A 27,793-nucleotide genomic window follows, 5' to 3' on the forward strand; every position below is an offset into this window, starting at 1 on the left:
CCAGTGAAATCCTCTCTATTCCTGGCTTGATAGCTAATTGTGATCCTAGAGTTTTCTCTTATCAACATCCTAGAAATACCGTTTTGCCTCTTCTGGGATTTTTTTTATAGATATCACGCTGAAGTTTTTTTTTTTTTTTTTTGCCTTTTTTCCTTTTTATCGGTACCAGGGATCGAACTCACGACTGCCTGCTTGCAAGGCAGGCGCTTATGCCGCTGAGCTAAATCCCCAGCCCCACGCTGAAGTTTTTTACTGTCACATTTCAGAAGAACAAATTATTCTCAGAAAAGGTTGCTGCAGTGGGAAGCCATCTGTTTGAAATTTAATAACTGAAAGAACTTTCGTCTTATCCTCCTCTAAGACTGACTGACTAGGTAATACAGTGGTCTACGTCGGGAACACTTTTTCCTCCAGAAAGTGAAGGCATTGCTTATTTCCCGAGTATATTTTAGTGTGTCACATTTTTCCTCATTATTTTTTGTGTACGGGTTTTGTCCCTTTCCCACGGTGCTGTGAAATACCACTACGACTGGCTCCACGCAATCCCTCTTCTGGCTTTGTGTCAAGGGCTCACTGGTACCCCTTAATCCGGACCTTATTGCCCTTAGAATCTCTCCAGTATCACTTCATTGTGATTGTTCCTCACTAGTGTTTTGGAACTCCAGTTATTTGAATGTTGGGCCTCCCAAACTACAAACTGATCCTCTCACATCTTTTTTGCTTTTTAATTCATTTTTGTTGTTCCGTCACTTAAGGGAAAAGGGCTACTCTATCTTCTGCCCTTGATATAAAATATCTCGCTTTCTTAATTGTGCTTTTTAATTTCCAAGAGTGCTTTCTCAGCGATGTTTAAAGGCACCCCATTGTACTCCATGGATGCAATCACCTCTGTTTTATTCATTGGCTTTACTGCCAACAGCACTTAGCTTTCTGTGGACTTGCACTCAGGCACTGTTAGCCCATCTACTTTCACGCTTCTAAAAGTTTCAGACACCTAATGGATGTTTTCTTATTTGTTACAATGCAAACTTCTCAGTTCCAAAGCAGACTCGCAGAGAGATTCTACAGTGAGCGCCCAGGCCTCCCATTTTGACTGCTACTGGATTCTCCAGCTCTCCAGCACACAGTCAGCCTTCTTAGATTCTTCTATGTCTGACCCTGAGGATAGTAATTATAACTCTTCTCCCTCTGATGCTGCAAGCCAACCTAGTAAGTCCCTTTATATAATTATTCAAATAAGTTATATTGATTGTGTTCCTTCAGATGGTCCTCAATAATACAGGTAGTTAACCTACATTAGAGCGATACATAGTACAAAATTATTTCAGCAAAAAATGTGCTACAAGGTCAAAAGCAAAGCAGTAGCTGGACCATCCAGCAGAGCCAGGTATGTGTGGATAAATGGGATACACACAGTGGTTATATTACCACCAGGATGATGTGCTATGGCTTGGTAAATAGTATTCGATGACTAGTAGTAGACTGATAATCGATGGAGAGAAATAAAACTGGTTCCTACCTTACATGCACACATAGAAAAACTCTTGGGCTAAACTTCTATAAAAAAATAAATCTCCCAGGCATGGTGGTGCATGCCTGTAATCCCAGCACTTGAGAGGCTGAGCAGGAGGATCACCGTGAATTCAAGGCCAGGCTGGGCTACACAGTGAGTTCAAAGCCAGCATGAACTACATAGTGAGACTATGTCTCTAAAAGCCAAAAATTTTTTAAAAAGTAAATCTATTAGTCTAATAGGAGAAGATGTGGGATGTCTTTGTAAACTCAAATGGAAAAGTCTTTCTTAACTAAGATCCAAATATTATACAGATTAAAGGGAAGATTACATGGACCTTGCTCACTCAAAACTGCTGATTTCTGTTCAGCCAAATTTAACACAGAAATGATAAACCAGGTGTGGTGGTGCATGCCTGTAATTCCAGCACTCGAGAGGCCGAGGCAGGAGAACTCCTGCAAGTTTGAGACCAGTCTGGGTTACATAGTGAATTCAGGGGCAGCCTGAACTGTACTGTGGAACCTTGTCTCAAAAAAAAAAAAAAAAAACCCTACAAAACAAACAAATAAAAAGTCTGAATGACAGATTGAGCTTTTTCCTGTCTATATCTGCAACAAACATAAAACTTCTCCAGATGAGCAAAGATGTCCATAATCCAATTTTAAAAAGGGGTAAGGGACAGGAGAAAGCTCTTCATATGGAAAATCAGGCAGAATACTTTTCAGTGAATGAATAAGTGTTTACTTTGCTAATAACCTGAGATACACAAATCTAAATATCAAATTATAGTGTTGATATCGTGTTGCCAAAACTCTCAAGGATGAATCATGTTAAATGCTAATGAGGATGTGTGTAAGTGGGAGCCTCTGCTCACGTGAGAATTCAGACCTCAGGGGGCTTTCTGGTGTGCAGTCAGGAAAAGTTATGTATGCAAGCTTCACTTCTGACCTGAGAATTCTCTTAGGGTATGTTCCATAGTGATTATTTTAGTGATGTGCACAAAGAAACTCTGGTTAGCAGAGAAACCTGCTGGAGTTAATCCGGCCGGCCTTACTTCCAGAGATTAATAATGATGTATACATACATACGCAGTGGGTATTAGCTCAGTGCCAAAGGAAGAAATTAGATTTACATGCATCAGCATACACATGATGAAACAAGGCATTACTTACATAAATTGCATATACACACGTGTACATTTAAGTGAATACATTAAAACAAATGTTTGAAAAAATGAATTTCTTTAGTAAAAAGTGCTCCAGACGAGGAGGAGAGTGGGACAGGGTGGGTAATGGATGAAGGATAAATTAATAATTATCACGAATAATGAATGAATGAAAGAAATACCATAAAAGGGACTTTGTAGAGATTGATGGTGAATGTAGAAATCAATGAACAATATGCCATAAGCTGAGGGAAACGGTTACTTTTGTTCATTTGTGGTCCTAAAAGATAACAGAAGGTGAAAGTTAGATGTCACTGATTGAAAAGTTATCCCTGGAGAAACTCAAGGCCTGATTGCAGAGTTGAGTAACACAGCTACAGAGGTAGCTATTATTCTCACAAGGACAGTAATCTCACCACCCAGCAGAACATTACTATATAATATGACAGAAAATCTATCAGAGGAAAACAGGACTGTGACCTTTTAGTGATCTTCCAAGGGAAAGCATTTTTCTATATTCCATTAGGACTGAGATTGATGATTCTGGTTTAAGGCATAAGATCTCTGATCACGTGTTTGGATTCTATAAGAGATTTGAGATAAATGGAGGATGGCTGGGTGCTCAAACCAACCTGCTCCTGCTCCAACTGAAGCAGAATTTTTGATTGAATAGCCCACCTTTTGCACTTTCCTGGTGTGTTCTAATTACTTAGGACAAAGACAAGAGAATGGAATGCTTAAATCTATATTGGAAACCGGCGGTTATGAAGGTTCTCCTGTATGCCAGGTCCTCATGTAGCTATCTAGATTAATGTGCATGACAAATCCAACCAGCAAGTGCCTTCATCTTATATTTTGCAGACAAGAACAAGAGACAAAATGGAAATTTCACAATGTCAACTGCTTTTTTTAAAAAAACTAATGTTCAAATCCAAAGTTTTTTCTTTTTTAAATACCTTATTTGAATCGAAGCCAAAATTTTTGACTTAACCTTCATCCCTAAAAGTCTAGGATTGCATCTCATCATCTACACAGATTTATCCAATGCTAGGAACACCAATCATAAGAGTTTCCAGTAGCTTCTCAAACTGCAGTACTGACAAGGCTTTCTGGGAGACAGTCCTAGGATGTCAGGATCCCACTTGCAGGCCACAGATGATGGATTGGGGACCAATAATGGCTGGAGGTGATCACTTCAGAGACCTAGAATGAAAAAAGATTTCTCTTGGAAGGTATTACAGGTGTCCACTGAGCAAAGTAAGGCATGTCTCTGGAATTTACAGTGGGAGGGCTGGTAACAGTGAGCTCCTTAGCAGACAAAAGGAAATGAAGCCACACCAGGGGTGACAGTGGCGGGCAATCAAACAGCACCTAGTTCAGTGATTTCACCAGAATAAAATCTGGAGTGGAGGTCCCTGGATTCTTGTTTCTGAGAGTGGGACACTCAGCATTTGTGCTCAGGACACCATCAAATTCAGGTCTTCCTGCAAAGTCACTTGAGTTTCCCAGCCTTGATGTGTGGCTTGGTTTTTCAGTTTTTCTTGTGTTCTGGTGAAGCCCCATCTCCAGTTAAAGATTTACATTTTCAACTTCCTTCAATGAATCCTTAAGTTAAACTCTCACTTACTTGAGTGAGATGGCGTGAGAAAAATCTGTTATATAAAGAAAATGATCCCAGTCCTCTGGGAGGCTGAGGCAGGATTATTCCAACTTAGCAACTTAGTGAGATTCTGTCTCAAAATTTAAAAAAACAAATAATTTTAAAGGGTACATAACCCAGTGCAAAGGCCTTGGCTTTAATCCACAGTATGAAAAAAGATAAAAAGAACAAAAGAAGAAAAGGAGACCAGGAAAAGAGAGGGAGGGACAGAGAGAGAGAGAGTGAAAGAGAGAGAGAAGAAATGGAGGGAGGGAAGGAGAAAGGAAGGAAGGAAGGAAGGAGCAAGCTAAAAGGAAAATGTGACCTTCCACTTTGACTAAGGAAGCCCAGTCTAGACTAAGACCAAGGACTGGCTGGGCATCAAATCCTGGTTATCATTACAGGATGCACATGGCAGCGGTGCTTAGAGGAAGCCATGGTGCGCCCCACATGATACTGGAAGCTAAGTTCACGGGGTCATGCTGATTCCAGGGAAGCGGTGAACCAGGGTGTAGATTGTGGAAGAGATGTGAGCCAGACATTGTGTGGTGAGAAAGGAAGCCAGTGAAAGCTGGCAGGACATCTCAGTGTATATGTGATGCATATACTCAGAGTGCCACAGGGGAAGTTAACCACGGTGGTGTTCCAGTTAGGAGCCCCACTCTGGATGGAAGAAGAGAGGGTATCCTAGGAAATTTGGTAGGAATATACGTTAGCGACAGTGCTTTGATTGCAAGTAGAGTGACCCACCATCTTCATTTGCCTGTAACTGCAGAGCTTCCTGAAATATGAGCATCTCAGAGCTAAAATCAAGAGAGCCCTGGGCAAAATAGGATCTGTAGTCAATCCTAGAACTTCCCAGGGAAGAAGCCCCACCCTTGTTAAGGAAAAATAAGTGATTTGTTGACTTATAAGATGAAAGCCCTAAATCCCAGTTTATAAGGTGTTAGGAGTATTTGAGTAAGGAAGGTCCTGCCTGAAGCTTTCAGGTATTCCCTCCCCATCAGCAAAATATTTTGGAAGATATCCATGCCCAAGGTTTTGATCCCACCCAACTGGGTTTGAATACCAGCACTTCTTTAAAAATGTCTTGATTTTTATCTTATATGAAATCTCTGCAGTACACACGTAACAGAATAAATCTGTGGCTCCTGAACTTTTCTTCCCATCATCCAGAAAGCTCAAAAACACCCGCGTTTGTATCCTCCCCAATCGCAGGGGTTGTCATTAACTGTGCTAGATGTGGTCAGGGCTTGGAGAGTCTTAAAGATTAGCAGGTAATTGTGATATACAAGCCCACAAATTGGAGGTCTGATTCTAGGTCTTCTCCCAGAATAGTCCTGGATTCGACAAAGGGAAGAGAAATGTTGTGTGGACGCTGCAGTCCTCAGACATGTCACCACGGAGCCCCGTGAAAGCCTGCTCTTGACATCCGCCCGGGTGGAAACTGCCTGCAGGTGGTCAGGGGAGTTTGCAGGTAGCCTGGAAGCGGCCCTGGCAGGACAGAAGCTGGCTCTCCTATTACATCACTAGCGTCACAGCCATCTCTTGGGGCATCTCAAAGACGGCAGACAGCTAGAGAATAAAACAGTAGTTACCAGAGCCTGGGAAGTGTGGAAGAGGAAGGCTAGAGAGACAATGGATAGTGGCCACCGAGCTGCAGCTGGACGAGAGAAATGAGTGCTAATAATCCACAGCACTCACAGATAACTCTGGTTGGTGACAATTAATCTAGTATTTCAAAGTAGCTCACAGAAAAGATTTTGAATGCCCCCCCAATACAAAGAAATGACATGTGTCGGAACGCATAGACACATCAGTTACCCCAATACACTCATCACATTCCATATATGTATTGAAGTGTCACACTGTGTGCCACAAGTATGTGTAACTTCTATGCATCAACATAAAAATGTAAGAAAACCATCTAACAGCATCTCAGGGTGTGGGAAGCACATAAACACGTGCATGTGTACACGTACGTATGCGTGCTCACACACAAAATTCTGACAAATGTGCAGTTGAAATCCTAGCTCTGGAAGCTACCAACTATTTTTTTAACATCAAATTATGCTTGGTTTTTGTTTCTTTATCCCTAAAATTAAGAGAATCTCCCGTACTATTGATGACCTATACAGCACAATTGCTATGTGGTAAATGCAAAAAATACTAACATTTTCCTCATTTTCACCGCTTTGGATGTGAGCTGGGGGCTTCCCACAGCCACAGGGGTGCTGGTGTCCTCAGTCTCTCCCTCTCAATCTGCACGAGCACACCGCGGCATCATCACAGCATTTTGAGTTCATGACTCTTAATTTCCCCCATTTATGAATTTTTAGTCACAGAATGCTTGAATCAAAGCTGCGGTTTCCAGAAGGAATGACTGTGGGATTCTACAACTGTTACTTTAATATACTAGTAATGAAAATGCACATCTTAATTTTTAAACATGACTCAGCAGAGTTCAGATGCCACACATGCAAGCTCTTCAAAGCCTATCATCAACGATTGTTTGCTATTATGATATGATTTTTCATTTTGTTAATCAGTACACATAAAACATATATCTGATTCTACGGCCACCAGCTCAAGGATATTCCTCAAATCCCTGCCTAGGGGCAGTCTTGTTTGGTCATAAGACAAAGGTGCCATGTCTGGGGCTGCAAAACTCATGCACTTGAAGGTCCTTCAGAGGATTTGGTTCTGAAATGCCAGTTCACTAGGAAAGTTAAAACTTAGCTTACTTTTGTATTCATCATTTTAAAAGAGAATGGGTACTAGGTCCGTAGTGATTGATGGAGCCAAGCATTTGGACAATGAGCACAGAATAAGGTAATGTAATGGTGCTTCTCAGATTGACTTAGGGTTTATTGGCTTGGTGATTTTAATATTGCATGACTTGGCAATGCTTATGCACAAACAATAAGATGCAATATGAAGAAATTAATTCCTCTAAATGGATAGAGTAGCCAAGATGTCACAGAGAAAACTCCAATTCTTCTCTTTTTCAATGTAGCCGTACTCAATGCTGGGATCCATGACCTGATGAAGCATGTAAAAACCCATTATTACTTTTTGTTTTTAGTTTTTCTTGAAAAGTTGTTAGGATATGCTTTATGATTCCATAATATAAACTGCTGATGAAGGAAAACCTATGAAATTGGAATTGTGTATTGGGCTCTTGTTGAATGCAGTATTCTATAAACATCAGTTAGATCCAGTTGATTGGTGGGTACTGTCCAGTTCCACTAGGCCCTTCTGATTTTCTCTTTACTGCATCTGTGAATTATTGATGTAAGGGTACTCAAATATTTGAATATAATAGACTCATCTATTTCTCCTTGAAGTTCACTCAGGTTTTGCTTCATGTATTTTGACTGTGTTGTTAGAAGCCTATGCACAAAAGATCAGGAAGTTTCCTGACAGATTATCTTCTTTACAGTGATGTAACATCCCTCTTTATCCCTAATAACTCTCCTTCCTCTAAAGTCTGCTGTGTTTGAAATTAATAAAGTACCCACGGTTTCTTTTGATTAATGTTCACATGAGTTATCATTCTCTGATACTTTCCTTTCTAATCTATCTATGATTCTATATTTAAAATGGGTTTCTAATAGACAACCTATAGTTTGGTCTTTTATTTTGATCCACCTGATACTCACTTTTAATTGATGTATTTAGACTTTTGATGTTTAAAGTGAATATTAATATAATTGAAGCAAGATATAAAATATTGATTTTCTACTCAACACCTTTGGTATTTTTCTAACATTTTCTCCTTTCTCTCATTTTAATTGAGTGTATTTGACTCATTTTTAGCTCTTTTAGTCTATTTCTTTTCCTAACTGATTTTTAGTTGTTTCCCTAGAATTTTCTTTATCCATTTAATACTAACCCATGCTCACCTTCAGATACTCTATTCCACACCCAGGATCGTATTTCTTAATCCCTCTTCTCCATTTGTTATAATGTGAATGCCAAGCATTTTATTTTTCTCTAAGCTCATTGTTACTATCACTACTTTGAATATATTGCTATCTGTTAGGCCAATTAAGATCAAATTAAATACCAGGTTTTATTTTACCTTCATTTATTCCTTTCTAATACTCTTCATTTAGTTATGTAGAACCAAGATTCTCCCCTCACCTGCATTCCCTGTTTGGAACTTCTTTTAATATGTCTTGCAAGGCAGTGTCCCTGTCTTAGTCACTTTGCTCCTTGCTGGTACAAAATTTAGAGGAGAGGTTTATTCTGGCTCACATTTCAGTCTACAGAGGGTTGGCTCCAAGGCAGGATGACTTGGCAGAGGGTGTTAGCAGAGGAAAAGAGAGAGTCAGCAGTCAGAGAGAGAAGCAAAGAGCTGGGGGGAGGTAGTATAGACTCTTCCAAGGGTAATTTAGCTATAAACTCACAAGTGGATCAATCCACCCACTTTTAAGCACATGAGGCTATGGAAAGGAGGTCTCGGTCTGAGCCATAACCCTTCCTCATTATTTGTTTAGAAAAGGTACTCATTTCTTCCTGAGTTTCAAAATGAAATTACTATAGGTACGGAGGTCGAGGCTGCTTTATTCTTCCTGTCATACCTTCACTATTTCTCTCTACTTTCTTCTTGTTGGCATGATTTCTAAAGAGAAATCAGACGTAATTCTCATCTTTGCTTCCATAGGTTAGTTATCTACATTTCTCAGATTTTATAATACTTTTTCTGTGCCTTCCTACTTCTGAAATTGGAATATGATTGCCTAGACATAGAATGTTTGGTATATGTCCTGCTTGATGTTCTGTGAGCTTCCCAGATTCATGGTCTGGTGTCTGACATTAATTCGCAAAAATTCTCACCCATTATCACTGCAAACATTTCTCCATCCCTTTCTATCTTTCCCCCTGCACACATCATCTTTGTGCACACTGTCTGTTTTATAATAGATTCACAGTTCTCAGACAGCCTATTCCATCTTCTCTGTTATTACTTTTTGTCTTTATGTTTCTGCACACTTACTGACTCCTTCCTTGTCTGTGTTTGCTTTATTGATGAATCTCTCACAAGCATTCTTCATTGCTGTTGCAATGCTTGTGACTTCTTCATTTCCATTTCTATTTGTTTTCAAGCGATGCTATAGCTTTACTGTTCCCCTAAAGTTCACAGTTTGGAAACTCGGAGGTGTGGAAATATGGAGCAGCCAAAGACCTTCAAGAGAAGGAGCCTGAAGAGGGGTAACCAAGCCCCCTGGGGATGTTGCCTCAGAAGGGTTTGGTGCTGGTCTTGAGCAGTGAGTTCCCACCAGATGGGTTTTTATAAAAGAGAGAGAGTGACCCCAAAGCCCCTGTCTGGTTTCCTGCCTCACCCTGTGACCTCCTTATACGTGCCGCCATCTTGTTGTTATCCACTGCGAGGCCCTCAGTAGACGCTGACTGAATAGGGTCCTGATTTTGAATTTCTGGCCTTCAAAACTGTAAGCGAAGTAAACTTATGTTTTTAAATTTTTCTGAGACAGGGTCTTACTATGTCGTTCAAGCTGGCCTCGAACTCATGTAATTCTCCTGCCTCAGCCTCTCCGATTACAGATGTGTGCCACTACACCCATCTCAATCCTCTTTTCTTTATTTACATCTCAGCCTCACTGCTTTGCTATAGCAAAGGAAAACTAAGCAATGGCCTTTCTTAGCAATTTCCAAGTGTGCAATATATTTTCACTATAATCATTGAAATGTATGATAGATCTCAATTTTATTCCCTGTCTAATTGAGATTTTGTATCTTTTGACTAATATTTACCCAGTCCTACCCTAGGACCTCAGCCTTGGTAACAATTATTCTATTCTCCAACTCTATGGATTCTATTTTTTTACATTCCACATATCAGTGAAGTCATGTGGTACCTATTCTATGCCTGGCTTACTTCACTTGAAACAACAAATTCTATGTTACAATGATAGAATCTTCTTATTTTTAAAGGCTGAAGAGTTCTTTCCTGTTCATATGGAAACTTAGGTTGATTCTATGTCTTAGCTATTATGAATGTTGCCATATCTCTTTGACACACTTATTTCCTACAGATATTTTCTTGCATTTCCCTTTAGTTCTTTCATAATTTCCACCTTTCTGCTTGCCTTACACATCTGGTCTAACATGCTGTTAACCTCTGTTCTCAGACCTCTATCACTAATCAGAGTTGTTTTAAATTATCAGTCTCAACACTTCAAAATCTGATCACTCCTGATGTTTGCTCTGTGACCTAAAATACGTCTTTTCTTTTAGTGTGCACTGTGATTTTTGTAATTGTTGTTGAAAGTTAGGTGTGAGTCCTACATCAAAGGAACAGAGGTAAGTAAGCCCTCTGTGTGAGGTTTTAGATTCATCAAACTGGGAGTTAACCGCGGTGACCAACTTCTCTGGGTCTCAAAGGCTGCGATGTCTTCTAGCTTGCTTGTTTTTGCCTGTCCTTACCTGGGCTCTCCGGAGGCTTCTCCTTAAATGAGAGTTGCCATTCTTTCTCTTGTGACCCCCTGTTATCACATGGGCTCCCACTGCAGTGGCCACAGGGTAGTAGCGAGGGGAAGTGCTCCACAGTTCTAGGGTCGAGTATCAGTCTCTTACTGAGCCTCTACCTCAGAGCTGGGACTCTCAGAAGTGCTTCTGGTTCCCCTCTGTCCCCAGTATGGCACAGAAAGGTCAGGTGCTTCCCCCCTCCCCAAGTCATTTAGGATCTAGTAAAATAGCTTCCACTAAGGGCTGTTAAGAGGAACAAAGTTCCCCTGGTCGTGATTCAAAATGCTGCTTTCCTCTTTCCCTGCTGGAAGAACAAGGTATGTAGTCAACCTAATACCCATCAGTGGATGAATGGATAAAGGAAATCCGGTATGTTTACATGCTGGAATACTATTTACCGTGAAAAGGAACAGAAGCCCATCATTCCCAGCAACATACAAGGAACCAGAGATCAATATGCCAAGTGGAGGTGTTTGAGGAACATGGTGGGAGAGCAAGCAGCAGAGTAAACAGCCTCTCTGAGAGAAACAGACCAGATGCTGGAATATAGCGTTCTGGAGAAGACAAGAAGGAAGGAGGGGGTCCCCTCAACCTCCCCTCAACCCGGGAAGAAACTAAAGTGAGAAATGAAGCCCACAGAGAGGATACAAAGAAAGAAAAACTTAGAAAAGCTGTTGAAACCTGAGACACTGGGTCACAGTGAAGCTGGTGGCTGGCAAGCTCAAAGGCCTCTGCGAGGCGACAGGGTGGCAGAGGGGAGCAGCAGACTGGAGAACTGCATTGGCTGACAGTGAGGGTGGGGCTCAGTCCTCCCAGGGGAGTGGGTGATTGGCCGGGCGCCACTGGGCAGGATAAGCCTGGAACCAGAACTGCAGCTGGCTTCATTCAGCCACTCCTAGCTCAGAGCAGATTGGTGAGAATTGCTTAGACTGAGTCCTATCACTGCCAAGGTTTCCCTAAAGCTATCCCCAACCAGCTCTGCCCGTCCTGTGCATACTAATGTGGTGAGGGCTCCCTGCAGTTAACCAGCTCAGGAGGGAGATGCAGCCTGCTCCAGCCCTGCTCATATTCCAGCAGCTAGCGGTAGCCCTACACCAGTGCACCAACAGATATCCCTAGCCAGCACGCTTCAGAGAAATTATAACCAACACAGGAAGTGCCAGGGACCCCACTAACCCACTTGTCCAGAATAACCAGGAACATGACAAGAGGAAGAAGCAAAAGGCAGTCTCTGGCCTCCAACCCAAGAAGTACTGGTCCAGGAGATGTAAACATGAAAGAGATCGGGACTCGCACACCTAGTTTCTGAAGCAACAGCATTTGAAATAAAGAAACAACTTCAAGAGGCTATTAAAGAACTTAGAACAGAAATACTATCTCAGGTAAAACAGGAAATGAGAAACATAATAAAAGAATTGCTAAGCACCTCAAAAAAGACACAGATGGAAGAATAAAGGAGCATAGAAAAGTGAGGGAAAACTTCAGTGAAGAATATAAAAAGATTTAGAACACATGAAACAGATTCAAAGAGATTACCAGGAAATTAAAAAACTTCATTGAAAGCTGACAAGACTGCTTGAAAGAGACTAAAGATAGACGATCAAACCTTGAAGACAGATTTGCAGCTTGCAACCGTGAAAAGAAAGATCTCTTAAAAATAACAAGGGACCAGGAAGTAACAATACAAAGGCTACAAGACAACAAGAGAATCTATGACTAAAGAATAAAAAAACGTGAGTGAAAAAGCAGGAGTAAACACAAATAAAATACAAAGGCTATTTTTGGAAATAATTAAAGAAAACTTCCCATTCATAGGAAAAGGAAATGATATTCAGATAAGTGAGGCATACAGAACTCCAGCCAGCTATAACCAAAATAAATCTACATCCAGACATATAGTAATTAAGATCCCAGAAATTCAACACAAGAACAGAATATTAAAAGCTGTCATAGAAAAGGAACAGATCACCTATAAAGGAAAACCCATCAGAATCACAGCAGACATCTCAACACAAATCATCAAGAAGAGCTTGGAATGAAGTATTTCAAGTCCTAAAAGAAAATAACCTCCAACCCAGATTGATGAACCCTGCAAAGCTATCTTTCAAAATTGATGGAGAAACAAGATGCTTCCATGACAAAGAACAACTGAAGGAATTCATGACCACCAAATCAACCCTACAAAAAATACTGAAGGACATTCTAGAGAGAGAGAAAAAAAGACCATGGCTTCAGGATCAGCAGCAGAGGGGGCTCACTGAATGGGGCAGACAGTGGAATGAAGGAGAAAAGTAGGCAAACAATGACAGGAAAATTGCATGGCAGAGATGAGGCAGAGAAGGTTGGCCATAATCAGTGATATAGATGGCTTCGATTCACCAATAAAAAGAAACACAGGCAGAGAAGATCAGGAGATAGGGTCCATCGATATGCTTTATAAAAGAAATACATTTAACCTGAAAGGGAGTTTATAGATGGAAAGTCAAAGATGAGAAAACAGTGATCTATGTGAAAGGGAACCAGAAAAAAGTGGGGGTAGCTTGCTCATCAGCAGCAGATTGGTTAGAAAGACATGACACTTTTATACAATGGAAAAAACCATTCAGCTATAAGGAAGGAAAACCTTGAGGCTCTTGTAGGTAAATGGATACAACTTGAGATCATGCTCACGGGTAAAAAGGTTCAGAATCACTTAGGTAAATGGCAGATTGCCTCCCTAATTTAAAAACTAAAGGAGTTAGTGGGATCCAAAATGTACAATGCACCCTGAGAAAGTGAAAGGGGAGGAATTGTCTACAAAGGGAAGGCAGAGCACATTGTTAATCTGTTGTCATGATTTGAAACCCATATTGTTTTCATTGTTCTGTTTAGTTTGGTTTTATTCTGTTTCAGTTTGTACACTTGTATTAGACTTGATGGCATGGACAGCTATTCCAAAGACAGCAGGAGATACTGTGATAATCATTTTTGATTTCCTGTTGACTTGATTCAAAGCCCTGTATTGCTTTCACTGTTTTGTTTTGACTGACTTTATTCTATTCTGTTTTGTTTGATAGTATCAAATATAAGAGTATAGAAACTACTCTAAAGACAATAAGATACACTACAATACCCATTCTGGTTTGACTATTATCTTCTTTTGAAGTCCTATAATGTCTCCAATGTTTTGTTTTTATTGGTTTTGTTCTGTACTGTTTTGTTCCATTTTATTATCCCTGATGATATGGGCAATTCTATTGAAGATAACAAGAGGCATCACGGTAACCATTGTAGAACACCTTGTATTTTGTTTTTAAGTCATGTACTATGTCCACCCTTTTGTTTTGATTGACTCTATTTTGTTTCGTCTCATTTATTCTCTTCAAAATAAAAAAAAAATATGCTAAGTGGAGTAATCCAGGCCCAGAAAGACAAGCAGCCATATTCTCACTCATATGTGGGTGTAAAAAACTGGTCTCATGGAGGTCAGAACAAAACCGTGCTTACCAGTTACTGAGACAGGGAGAAGGAATGAGAAGCTGATGATCAGGGGTGAAACCTCCACTGAGACGGAAGGTAACAGGTCTAGGGTCCCACAGTATGTTCAGATGACTAATTCACAAAATAATTTGGATATTTTAAAAATATCTAGAAGAAATGACTTTGTATGCCTCCAAAACAAAGAAATGATGATTGTTTGAAATGATGGATAGGTTACTTATTCTGATTTAACTGCTACACATTATAAATGTCTCCCAAAATCATACTGCACCCTATAACTATGCATAATTAATGTGTATCAACTTAAAACTTAAAAGAGATTTTTTTTCTTTGAGTCTCAATATGAAGATCTGGTAGATATTCTGGGAGTAAAACTTACAAACGTATGCCTGCCCCTAGCCAGCTCCTGGATTTATCAACCCCAATCTTGTCCATACTGAGCCTTTAAAATTTCATTAGTCACAGTTTGAGTTTTTCTGCATCAGCACTGAACTCCAGCTGCAGTGTCTGCTCTGGGAAGCTGAGACTCGCAGCCTCTGCTTGTCTGTCCTGTGACCCCAATTCTCTGATGGATCTAAGAAGCGTCATTGATTTTCAAATTGTTCAGCTTTTTTCACAATGTGAGGATGGGAGTGATTATTTCTAAGCTGCCTGCACACCAGCGTGTCTGGGACTGGAACTGTTTGCACTTACTGGGATGCTTTAATGAAGTGACACTTTCCCTCAGCCTCCATTTAGTTACCCAGGGATCTAGCTGATACAGGAAAGGTAGAAGAAATGTTCATTTTTGCTTTTATTTAGATTTCTACATGATTAGTTGTTTGCTTATCACTACACAAAATCCTCTAATACCTTTCAGATTAATTTTAGACTTAGAGAAGAGTTGCAAAAACAGTACAAAATTACAGTGGATGCATCATTCAGCTTGCTTCGTATCATCGTGTTTAACCATAAAAAAGTGATCAAAGCTAAGAAATTTATGCCAGCGCAAAATACAAAGGTAATGTATTGGAGTTCACCAATTTTTCTACGAATGCCTTTTTTTTTTTTTTTCGCTATTCCAAATATCCATTGTGCTTACTGAGCACATCTCCTGCCTTTTTAAATTGTGATCATTTCTGTTTTTCCTGGCTTTGCTGAACTCTGACCATTTTGAAAAGTGCTGGAATAATTTGTGGGATGCACCTCAGGTTGGATTTTTCTCATGTTTCTCATGGTTAAATCAATTATATTATTTATTGGGGAGAATCATTCATTACTGGTGAAGTTAAATTTGATCACATGGATCAGAGTATCTGCTCTGTACTCCATTGTGAACCTGTCATTTCTCTCTCGGTAATTACTAAGTACTTTGGGACAGATACCTTAAAAATTATACAATTTTTATTTAAAAAATCAACCACTATTCAATATTTACCAGTGCATCTTGTCTATGGAAATCATTTCTATAATGTTTCAGTGGTAATTTTTATTTGTTTATTATTATTTTTGGCTCAGGAATCAAACTTACAACCTTGCACTTACCAGGCAAGTTCTTGAGCCATTGAGCTAAATCCCTGGCCCCCACTGGTAATTTTAAAATATTTCACTTTCTTTTTGCATTTATTCATTGGAAGTCCTTTGTCAGAAAGAGTAGGAATCGTATCCTTTCCCTTTTCCAGGATGACACAAATCAGATCCCACAATTTGTAGCTTTTCCAATGTTTCTTGTTTCATTTTTAAAAATGCATTTAAGATCATTGCATCTAAACTAGGAGTTGTGGCTCACCTGGAACCCAGGTTGGGGAAGGGAGTTCAAGGCCAACCTGAGCCACAGAGTGAGACCCGGACCAGCCTGCAGAGGGAGACCTCTTCCTTAAAAAAACAATCAGACAGAAACAAACCGTGCATCTGACTGCATGAAGCAATTGTTAGTTATCGTGTTTTTATTGCTAAGTAATATTCCATCATGTATCATGGTTTACCCATTCAACACTTCAAAGACGTTCACATAAGGGCTTTTGTGTTGCCATAAATCTTCATCATCTCAGGCAGACAAGGGGAGTAGGACTCTGGGGCATAGCGTAGGAATGTTATGTACTTATGTGACTCAGATTTGCCACGTTATATTCCCCGAGCCAGATGCAAAGACAGATAAGTGAAAAGGGAAAGAAAGAAAACAAAAACCAAAAACACTGACTCATACTGACTGATCCGGCTGGGAAGTCACTTTGTCCCTGTGCGCTCAAGACTCCTCTGCTCCACCCAAGGAAGTGAGGAAGACATACAGAGGGGGCCACTCATGAGTCTCCCTCTCTAAGACACTTCCATCTGGAGAACCCTTCTGCCCTACGACAGCACCAGCAGATGGGGGAACCTCGGGGGCACAGATCAGCTAAGCAGAGGAAAAGCCCTGCGGAGGTCTGAACATGAACACGACCTGCCATCGCAGCCACAACCCCTGCAGGCCAGGACTCGCTTTCAAACATAGCGGGATGCAACATGGTGAAATCAAGGATTTAAGTAGGAATTAAGATCTGGTAAAACAAAATGTCTAGGATACAAGTGGAAACCATGTCTTAGGAAGAATCACTTTGAGAAAAGACAATCAGTGACAGCAACAGCAAAGAGGAAAAAAGCATGAATTGGAAGCATTTGACTAGAATATTTTGAAAAATGTCTTTTCTTAATGCCTATTAATTCTATGAGTTATTAAGTTTCTAAGTAGGTTTTTATACATGTGTATAACTCTTTTTTTTACTGGGGATTGAACTCATAACCTTGCATTTACTGGGCAGGCGTTTATGCCAATGAGCTAAATCCCTAGCGTGGATACCATATTTTGATTGTATCTATTCACTCTATTGCAGTATATAATGATTATGTTCACTATGAGGAGCTGGTGCAGATGCACATCTGACAAGGCTCATATGAATATTTTAACAACCACTAATTATTTTGAAATAAATTAAAACAAACGTAGAGCAAAACAAAAAACAGAAGCCATAAAAATAATCAACTAGAAATTATAGGAATGAAAAGCATAATAAGAAAATGAGTTTAAGTTCACTGGATAAATTGAACAGTAGAATGAGAATCATGTGAATTATAAAATAATATTTGGTTTCTGAAACCAAATTTGTGGGCTAGGGATGTAGTTCAGTGGCACAGTGCTGGCCTGGCAAGCACAAGGTTCTGAGTTCAATTCCCGGTACAGAAAAGAAAAAAAGAAGAAACTAGGTTTTTATTCTTCAGACAGTTTAAAAGTGAGGGAGGTAAAAGGATATAAATAGAATTGTCTCCCTTATTTAACACAAAGTGGAAATGGTGATTCCAACAGACAGAGATGTCACACACACACACACACACACACACACACACAAAATTTCAGAGAACTCCAGTGAAAAATGTACAGAAGGATACACTCAAAAACTTAAGATTAAATCCTAAAAATGTTCAAATAATTGACAGGAAGTCAGGAATATAGAAGAGCTGGAAGAAATAAAAAAATAAAATGACAGATTCTAAAATATCAATAACTACCTTACATGGACGTGATCTAAATAAATATAACAAAACTACAGAGATTGACAGAGTGGATTTTTAAAAAGCAGAGCCCAACCATAAACTTCATGCCGGAAACTCTGTTTAAATTCAACAATTTAAGTAGTTTGAAAGTAGAAGGGGGGAAAAAAGATATTCATTAAAAAGCTTTTGTTTCAGGAGTCAGGAGTGACAATCTTAATATCTTATGAAGTTTAAAAGTAAATAAAATGACTAAAAATAGGGACGCGTACGCCATACGACAAAGAGGTCAGAGTAGCAGGTAGACGTGATGGCACTAAGTGCACAAAACAACAGAGCCTCAAACACCAAGAGGACGGCCAGAGAAATAGACAAACTTGTGATCAAATTTGAAGACTGCAGAACAGCTTCCAGAAAGTGATGTAGATACTATCCAGAATATCAGCAAGGATGCAGAACCAACACAATTAACTAACAGGATGTCGCTTATAAGCATAAAACACTGTATCAATATAAGAATATACATTTCCCCCCAACCATCAATAGGAATTTCAAACAGGTAGCCCATATCTTGAGCCAAAAAAACAAATCTCCAGTACTAGAACTGGTCAGTTCAGCAAGGTCCCATTTTATAAGGTCACTACACAAATATCAATCACATTTCTATACATTAACATCGAATATCCAGAAACTACAGGAACATTTGCAATCACCCCAAATGAAATGAACTCATAAGTGTACCCTGAAAACCCGTGTGAGATATACATACTGAAAATCACAAAATACTGATGAAGGAATCAGAGAAGGACAGATAAAAAAGGTGGATATGTCACGACTGTGATTGGAAAACACAAGTAGCAAAGATGCCAATCCTCCCCAAATTGTCTTATAGATACAGAGCACTGCTATTAAAATTCCAGGAGCAATTTTTGTAAACACAGGTGTACTTATTTGTATAGGAAGCCTCGGACTCCAGGATGGCTAAACCAATCTTGAAAAAGAAAAGTAAACTGGAAGCATTGTATTTAATATTAAGTATAATTAAGTTTCTTGTGTAGCTACAGTAACCAAGACACTAAAATATTGGGACGATGCTTGTATCAATGGAGCAGAAGAAACCAGACAAAGACCTAAATAAATAAGTCCAAGCTGATTGGAACAATTATTTAAAAGCAACTAACTGCAGGAATGATGAAGCTTTTCAAATACTAGTGCTAAAGCAATTGGACATTAACAGAAAGAGGAAAAATAACCTCAACTTGAGCTTTATAACTTAAAAAAAACTAATTAAAAATGCTTCAAAACTCTAAAGTAAAATGTAAACTTCAAAATGCTTCAGAACCTTAAATATAAAATGTAAATTACAGAAGTTTTGGGAAAAAGTACAAAAACTATCTCCAGAAACCAGGGCAGGCCAAATTTTCTTATAGTTTTCTTAGACTTAATCTTAGAAAATCTGGAACTCATCAAAATTAAAACCTTTTGCTATGCAAAAGATTCTATGAAGAGGATGAACACATAGACTATATAGAGTCATAGACCACAGAGAAAATATTTCAAATCAGATATCTAGTGAGGATCAGAAGCTAGGATGTATCAATGTTCTCAAAATTCAACAGTAAAAAGTCCAGTAAGAGGGCTGGGGATTTAGCTCAGTGGCATAAGCTCCTGCATGGTAAGCACAAGGTCGTGAGTTTGATCCCTTTGTACTCTCCCTGAAAAAGTCCAATTAGAAAGTAGACAAAAGCTATGGGCAGACATGGCTTCTCATTGGGTTGTACAGGTTCGTTACACTTTCTGGAGAGTAACCCTTTATCAGATGTACGGTTTGTAAAAACATTCCCCTATTCTGCAGGCTGTTTACTCACTGTGATAAATTTTGATGAAATTAACATTGTCAACCTTTTTCTTTTATTTCCTGGCATCAGCAAATCGTATCTGGAGAAGGATGACAATACAGAATGTGTAATCAGGTTGCTAGTGACCCTAGAAAGATGTCTTCCTGGTCTGGATGAGACATCATTGCCTTCAAAGTATGGGAGACCCTCTTGGCAGGGTATTTGTGTTCTTGGCTGCTAACTTCGAGAATTTTCTACTTCTACGTCTCACAGAGAATGTGTGTGTTCTCTGGCAAAGGAAGTAAAATAGGAAGATAGAGTTATAAGGTAAAGAGAAGGCTAGGATATAGCTAGAGCCTCCCAAGTGGAGAGGAAAACCACAAGGAACTATGGAATGACATATGACAATACTACGGTGGCTGCAGAAGAATCTGGGGCTAAGGTAGGGCCACCAGGAGGCAGCAACAGAAAGAAAGCTACGAAGATGGGCAGCCACGTGGGGATGAGCATACGCGAAAGAACCAGGGAAGAGACCAGAAGGGGCAGACAGGAAAAAGACGAGCTGGTCCTGTAGAAGAAAGATGCATGGAGGGGAATGCGAAATGTCATGTATTCTCCCCTTTCTGAGCTCTTCAGACTTCATAAAAAAGTAAAGAAACAGTTGGACAAGACTGGAACAGAAAGCGTGGCAAATAATGTTCAAATCCTACTTCAACAGAGGAAATAAATTGCACTGATTCAAGGATGAATCTAAACAGAACAACTTACTTCTTAAAGCTTTGCTCAAATCCAATAAAACTGTTATGTGCTTAACTCTCAAAATACAGTTTAAGAATGTGTACTGCCTGTACCTGCTAAAATAGTACTTTTCAGTGTTATATAGCACACAGTTTTTCCAAAGTCTCTGCCTTTGTGATAGGCTTCCTCTCTGCTACATGAAATTAATATAAGCAGAATAAGGCAGAAAACTGGCAACTTTTTAAAAATTTTTAATAAGCAAGAAACATAAAAAATAGTGTGAGGAGCCAGGTAGAACTCAGGTTTGCTGCAGGGAAAGGAAATTAGGCTGCCCTCAGGCGCCACGTGTCTCTGTATGGTGAGAGCCGAGCAGGAGGGCGCTGAGCAGAGGGCACAGAAGCCACAGCCGGAGGTCATGGCGGGAAGCGGCCTGGCAAAGGCAACCTACCGCTAGCTAGCCCCCCAAAATATACTGCTTGCTACACAGCAATCATATAGTCGACAAGGTTCAAAATCCAATCCAGACATACAACAAACTATGCAATGATTGTCTCCTGTTCCTCATTTTCAAGAAAATATAAATCTATGTCTCCTTCTTTCATATAAAATGCTATTTTAATATTTCATATCAGAATAAGGAGGGTTTCCAATTGCTCTCTCTCTCTCTCTCTCTCTCTCTCTCTCTCTCTCTGTGCTTCAAAGTATTTTGACACATGAAGAATACCATAGCTTGACTGGTTTTTTCTTGAGATTTGGTTTGCAATTGTTTCTGAGAAGGAGGAGGAGGGGAAGGGGGAGGGAAGGGAGGGGGAGGGAGGAAGCACCATCTCAGGACAGTGGCAGAAAGAAGAAAGCCGGGGAGAGCAGCAAAGGGAGAAGTGCAGCTTTGGTGTCACTGAAATCATAGGTTTGGGAGATGCTGCTGGGTGACCATTTCCAGAGCTGCTAAGAGGCCGAGTCCAGGCTGCTGAGGACTCCCAGAGTCTGCTGGTTAGGGCAGGGCAGAGGTGTTTGAAAATAATCTGCAGGGCAGTTTCCACTTAAGGGCAGCCGCTAGCAGCAGAGAGGGATTATTTCTTTCAAAATCACAAGAGAAGAGAAAGAACACAAAATACCATTTGATGAAAGAAATGGAGACCACACAGGAACCTGGCGGGCAGAAGTGGAGCGTGTGCTGAGGTGCCACATACGAAGAAGACCAGAGTGGGTGTGGGCTTTGCACCAGGCCCTTGGGCCCTTACTGCTGATCCCTGCACCCCACGGAGCTGTGGCCCCTTTGCCTGTGGAGTGGCTGTGAGGACTGAGCGCACACCCCGCACCCCTGCATGGGAACTGCTTAGGGACCCCTCCTGGGAAGACACCTGTTACCATGGGGGTCTGCAAATTTAACTTGGAAATTTAAAAGATTACTGACACTGGAAAGGGCAAGGTTAATCGTAGAGTTGCCCCTGGGTATCCATGGTCCAGGCTACCTCAGCCTGCCAACCCCAAAATCTGCAGATGCTGGGGTCTCTTTATAAGGTGGGGTAATATTTGCATAAATCATGCGCACACATCCTGCATAGCATCCTTCGTACGAAGTCCACATTAGGGAAACAGCCACACTGTTCAGGGAGTCATGACGGGGAGAAGTCTGTGCATGCTCAGCACAGGCACATTTGCTTTTTAATATTTTCAGTCTATAATTATTTGAATCCACAAATGTGCAACCTGAAGGGGTAAGAGGCAAACTACATAAGATAAGTTTGGTCCCATCTGGTGATACCAAAGGGATTGAGACAGAAACAGTGTATCGTGCAAAGATACCAAAGCACAAGCCAGAGACGGGGAGCTAACGGCTCAGTGTGCATGCGAGGACCCCGCACCCTGTGTGTGTTTCCTGGGCCTCAACTCAAGAGACCTAAGCCCTGAGCAGCTCGGCCCACACACCTGAATACACCTGTGCTTTAAACAGTGCTATCACGGTTTCTTTTCTAGTTCCTATCATAGTGCTATGTAACACAGTCATCATTAGGGGGAGCCGGATGACGAGATTACAGAACACTGTACATCTGTAATACATATTAAAATAATTTTTATAAAATGAGCCCATCTTTTTTCTCCCCAAACCTTCAGTCCGTCCTCTCTGAGGTGAGAGGAGCTCTCTGTCTCCTGGCCTCTGAGTTGGGGACCGCCAAGTTGCATCCCCACTCCTCTCCTGTGCCTACCGCCCCCTCTGGCCCTCCTCCCTGCACAGCAGGCTTGGGCAGGCTCAGGTGGCCATCACGGTCTCTCCAGGTTCCTGATGCCCTGCAAGCCCAGCAGCCTGTATCTTCACCTCCCGCTGTTGCTGTGACCACTGTTCTGCAGCGCAGGCCACGCACCCTCACATCCTGCCTTTCACCTGTTTTAAAGCACTGCACCCCTGTTGGGTCCTCATGTCCAGACACTTCCGGACAAGGCAGGGTCTGGTCTTCTGGCTTCTCTGCCTCAGGCGCAGCTGATCGGCACCAAGCCTTGCTGGAAGACACCCTCGCAGGCGTCACTCCCCATGCCCACCTAACCGAGATACTGCCTCCCTCCTTCTGTGCTCTTGGGCTGCCAAGCGCCCTCTTTCTGAGTTGATGCTCAGAGATTGCTGTGATCACCTCGTCCTTGTCTCCTGCTTTGCATCCTGAGAACACAGCTCAGCTCACATTTACAAAGGATGTTGTTGCCTTGAACACAAGCCAGTGCTTCATTTATGCCCTGCTTGATCCTATTACAAAAGGCACGCAACGTCAGATGAGCTGAAACAAGCCATTCTCCATGCCATGAAAGGACTCAACTATTCACTACCTCCAGTCCCCTCCTCATCCAACAGCAAATATCCAAGAATATCAAACTGTAATCGACTTAAATGTTCTCTACTTCTGAAAAGGACGCAGTTGAGCAGAACTTGGAGTTATCTCGAGCTTCCTTAAGAGAACTGCAGTGAGTTCAGCTGACACCGGCAGTCTGGGAGGAATGTGCCTGTCAGTGCAACCCCAATCACACTGCTCAGCAGTGCACGCACAATTCATCGCGTGGAGATGGAGATCGCAGCCTCAGCAAAGCTGCCGAGGCCTCTCAGAAGCTGCAGCCCCGGGACTCAGGGCTGCACACTGCTGCGCTAGGGTTCCGAGGCTGGAATCCGAGTCCGGGCTCTTCTTCACTCACTGCTTCTGCACCTCAGCTGGACTTTGGGTCCCTCTCAGCTTCCAGGTAACAGGAGTGGTGTCATTTTGAGAATCCCTGCCGTGCTCCTCTGAAATCTTCTGATCCTAAGATCATCCTTTCCTGCCTAGGATGGCTAATTTTATGTGTCAGCTTTCCTCAGCTAATCAATGCCCAGCTAACTGACGAGCTATTATTTCGGGGTATACCTGTGAGGTTATTTCCAGAAGAGAGATGAACACTTGAATTCGTGGGCTGAACGAGGCAGGAAAGACCCTCCGATGCGGGTGGACATCACTCAGTCCACCAGGGACCTGAATGAACAAAAAGGCGGAGGGGAAGTGTGCTCTCTGTTAGAGCTGACACAGACGTCTGCCCTCTCCCGTGCTTGCAAACTGATGCTGCTGGAGCTGAGGCCTTTGGGCTCCGGCTGGGACACACCAGCTTTCCTGTTTCTGCAGCCTGAAGGCAGCAGATCCCGAGTGGGACTTCTTGGCCTCTGTAACCATGCAAGGCAATTCCTGTAATAAATCTCTTACGGATCTGTACCTATAGGTCCCATTTCTCTGTAGAATCCATCCTAGGACACTATCACCAGATAATCCGTGAAGAAAAGGGAGCCTTGTCTCTGACTGGATCACAGGCATAGCACATTCATCCACACGTGTGCACACACATGCAACACAAAGCCCTTTCCCATGAAGCTTTGCAACGTTCCTCATCTATTAGGTTTAGCCAAAAAAAAAAAAAATAGTGTCTCAAACTAGTCATATTTCAGAGACTTTTCCTGGAGAAGAGCAGTTTCTAGGGTGACTGACCGGGTCAGGGCCACGGGATCTCCATGATGTGTTCTGGCTACTCCTGACCCTCCTGAAGCCACAAAATGCTCGACATGAGGAGGAGGAAACCCCAGGAGAAGGGGTACTTGGCCTAGGGCTTTGGAGTGAATGGTGGGGCAGGCCTAGGCTCACAGGGACAGCACTGTCCTGCAGCTTTGACATCTTTTAAGAGAAACATGATTCCAGTAAAAAAAAAAAAAGAACAAGGTGAGAGCTTAGAGCTCCCTGACCAGCAAATTGCAGCCAAGCACACTCAGGTCCCTGTGCTGTCAGACTTAGGAGGCCCCGAAGGGTCCAGGAAGCGTTTCCTCAAAGTCAGCCTGCTTAGTTTGCAACAATCCATGCTGCCTGAGACACTCTCACAGTGTTTGCTGCTGTTGCCAGGGTGGCTACCATTCCTTGGACACGGAAGGCCACACTCATTCCTTCTGCCAAGTGTCACAGGCTGACGGCACAGTCCTATGCTGTCTGGACTCTGGCATCAGGAAGACCCGCACACGCACTGGGGTGGGGCAGCACCTTCTCGGTGGCATTTACCCGCTATGTGCCCAACTGGCTTGCAGTCTCCTAGGTGAAGTCTTGCCCATCACTTCTGCCCACTATAAATTGGCAGGATCTGTGCCCCTGGATTCCAAGCCAGCCCCAAACCTGCAGCAGAGAGGAAGGGTCTCCCAGAGGAAAACATATCTAGAGAGCTTCTTCCTGCTCACCTGTGGTTTGCCCGTGATACGCACAGGGCACAGCTTTATCTCTGACGCACTTCTTGGCCACTCTTCAAAGGCCTATCAGAGCAGACAGCTTGAAAAATGCTTCCTGGTGCCCTTACACTGGCTTCATTCAATTTCCTGCCTTTTCACAGCTAATCTGCAGCCTGTAATTTCCTAATGACTCCGTCTGCACTGTTCTACAGGTTGCTAAAAAGCCTGGCTGGCCGAGATCCCCTGTATGGGATTGTAGTCGGGATTTCTGTCTGGCTGCATTTCTTCCCTAATTACGGAACGGTGGCAGGGCTCTCTGGGTATCAGAACTTTTCTGCAGTGAGTCGAACAAGAGTGGGGTTCGGCAGGGACCCCAGCGAACAGGCCTAGAAAAGCCATTGGATGTCCGGCCCTCTGAAGGACCAGGCCTTTCTACTCTTCTGCAAGGCTCAGGGAAATGAGGCGTAACTCTGAGTCCTCTGTTTCCTTCTAGATGGTAGCCTACGTGGCCTGGTGGAAGGGACCCGATATTTAGTGCCTGTTGAGGGTCCCAAACATACTTTGCTTCACTGCGTTTTCTTCATGCGGCCAACAGCACGTCTTGAGCTTTCCAGCGCGATGCAACTGACCTTGGTGGTTAAGTGAATAGGTTTACCAAACAGGCCCAGAGTCACACTATGCCACTGTGTAAGTGGCTTACTGTGGCGCTCAGTCCATACCCAGTACAGCACGGTAATGAGGTCATGAGCCTTAGGCTGACACCTCCAGCCTAATGACAGCCCCAGCTGAGCTTTCAAAAGGTTATCACTATTATTGCTGTGATGTTTTGGTGAAAAGCCCTCTGGCTGCTGACTCACTGTCAAAAGGCTTCTCAGGCAGGGACATGTAACCGTTGTTACATCCTCTCATCTTGTTCTGAAGTCCTATATCGCTATTCTTTTGCTGCTGCTGTTTTTTTTTTTTTCCTGTTGTTATTTTTGTTTGTTTGCTTTTTCTGTGTTCTTTTCTCTTTAAAATAAATTTTTTGGGGGCTGGGGATTTAGCTCAGTGGCATAAGCGCCTGCCTTGCAAGTGTGTGGTCGTGAGTTTGATCCCCGGGTACTGATAAAAAAAAGAAAAAGAAAAAAAAATAATTTTTTTTTAAAAAGTGTGAAAAAGAGAATGAATGACTCCTGTGCTCAGGTGACACCTCTGTGCCCACACCCACCTTAGCCATTCTCAGAGCTGTCCTGAGAAAGGTGACAGCGCCTCACCACGCAGAGCTTCGTGGAGTGAGAGGAGCACGGCAGGTGCAGAGCCCACAGTACACGCCCTGCATTCAGGAAAAGCAGCAGAGGGTGCAGAGGGTGCAGAGGGTGCAGAGGGTGCAGAGGGTGCCCCCGCCTCCCCGAGGGTACGCGGTCTCAGCACTAATACAAGAAGGCCCTCTGCATCTGGGGTACGCGTGCTTGGTACCAAACAGCAGCCGATGGGCCACGTCCTGACCCTGCACCCCGAGGGCACAGTCCCTGCTGAGGCTCCCGGAGCAGACCACACGTCAGACTCACATCTTCACCGGGCGGACTCGGTGCCAGTCAGAGCCGGGCCAGTGCTCCCGGCTGCACCCTCCTGTGGTCACCCTCCTGTGGTCACCCCGGGTGTCACCCTCCTGTCATCGTTCTGGGTGTCACACTTTCCACACCACTGTCCGTTTCTTATCCCATCGTCCTCGTGTTTAAACACGGCTGTAGCCCAGCGGGAGAGGACTCGCCCGCCAGGGTCCGAGGCCCGAGCCTGGCAGACTTCTGCCTCCACAAAGGTCAGTAAAGGAGTAAACACAGCGCTGCGCCTTTAGTCTACCAACTTCTGCCACATGCTAAAATCTGGTGCTTTTATTTTAAATTTCCAGAGCATTGGGAGTGTCTTCCTGAGAACCTAGGAGACCAGCCCTTGGCCCCTTCAGTCTCTGTCATGATCTCCGTTATGCAGGTAACAGAGGTGCTGACCCCCAAAGTAAGGTTACCTTGATTCCAGGCTGCAGTCCTCTGCTCTCAGCCAGTGGAGATGAAATTTTACAGCCACCTCAAACCACAGCTCACCTCTGTGGCTGCCGACTTTTCCTTCTGGGGCTCTCAGGTATGTGTAGAAGCCCAGTGGCCTCCAGGTAGAGAGGAGGCTTCCACAGGCCCAGAGCACGCATCTCGGCCTCCCAGGATCCACAGAGACAGCGGGGCAGACCATCACTGCCCTCCTTGAGACAAGGAGATGCGTACTAGGCTTCGAGATAGCAAAGACTGAAAGGAGTCGCCCCAAGGCACACAGGGTACAGAACAGGGCAGGGCTGTGCCAGTGCCAGCGAGCAGAGCAGCCTGCAGGAGTGGCCGGGGGAGGTCAGCGGGCTGCGATCCAGGCAGGAGAGCAGGAGGCCCTGTCCAGCATAAACACGGAGCCCCATCTGCAAACACCAAAGCTGAGGGCGCCAGGACTCAGCTGGTTGGCTCTCTGATAGGCCAAAAAGGGGGAAATTTTAAGTGGTTTTTATGCCACAGGGTTTGCACTTTTCCGTTGTTTACATTTTAAAATCACCTCTCCTTTCACGAAAGCTGCCCCTTTTGTTTGCACTGGGGTCCTGATTGCTGGACCCCACGTTCTCCCAGGGCGGGCGGGAAGACACCCAGGCCCTGGCTGAGCCTGCAAGGCCGGCTCCCGGGCGGTGGGCGGCACTGCCCCCTGG

The 27,793-nt window shown here is 42.8% G+C and overlaps 1 protein-coding gene across 7 annotated transcripts in view; it reads right to left on the minus strand.

The window, feature by feature from the left end:
• The window catches only part of LOC100720640 (neuronal acetylcholine receptor subunit alpha-7), a 231,025-nt gene that overhangs the window by 127,412 nt on the left and 75,820 nt on the right, over positions 1-27,793 (minus strand). The gene's annotated exons all lie outside the window — the stretch shown is intronic.

Source organism: Cavia porcellus, unplaced genomic scaffold (assembly GCF_034190915.1).
Source record: "Cavia porcellus strain 051 isolate PalLab524CR breed Dunkin Hartley unplaced genomic scaffold, mCavPor4.1 scaffold_6, whole genome shotgun sequence".
Classification (NCBI taxonomy): domain Eukaryota; kingdom Metazoa; phylum Chordata; class Mammalia; order Rodentia; family Caviidae; genus Cavia; species Cavia porcellus.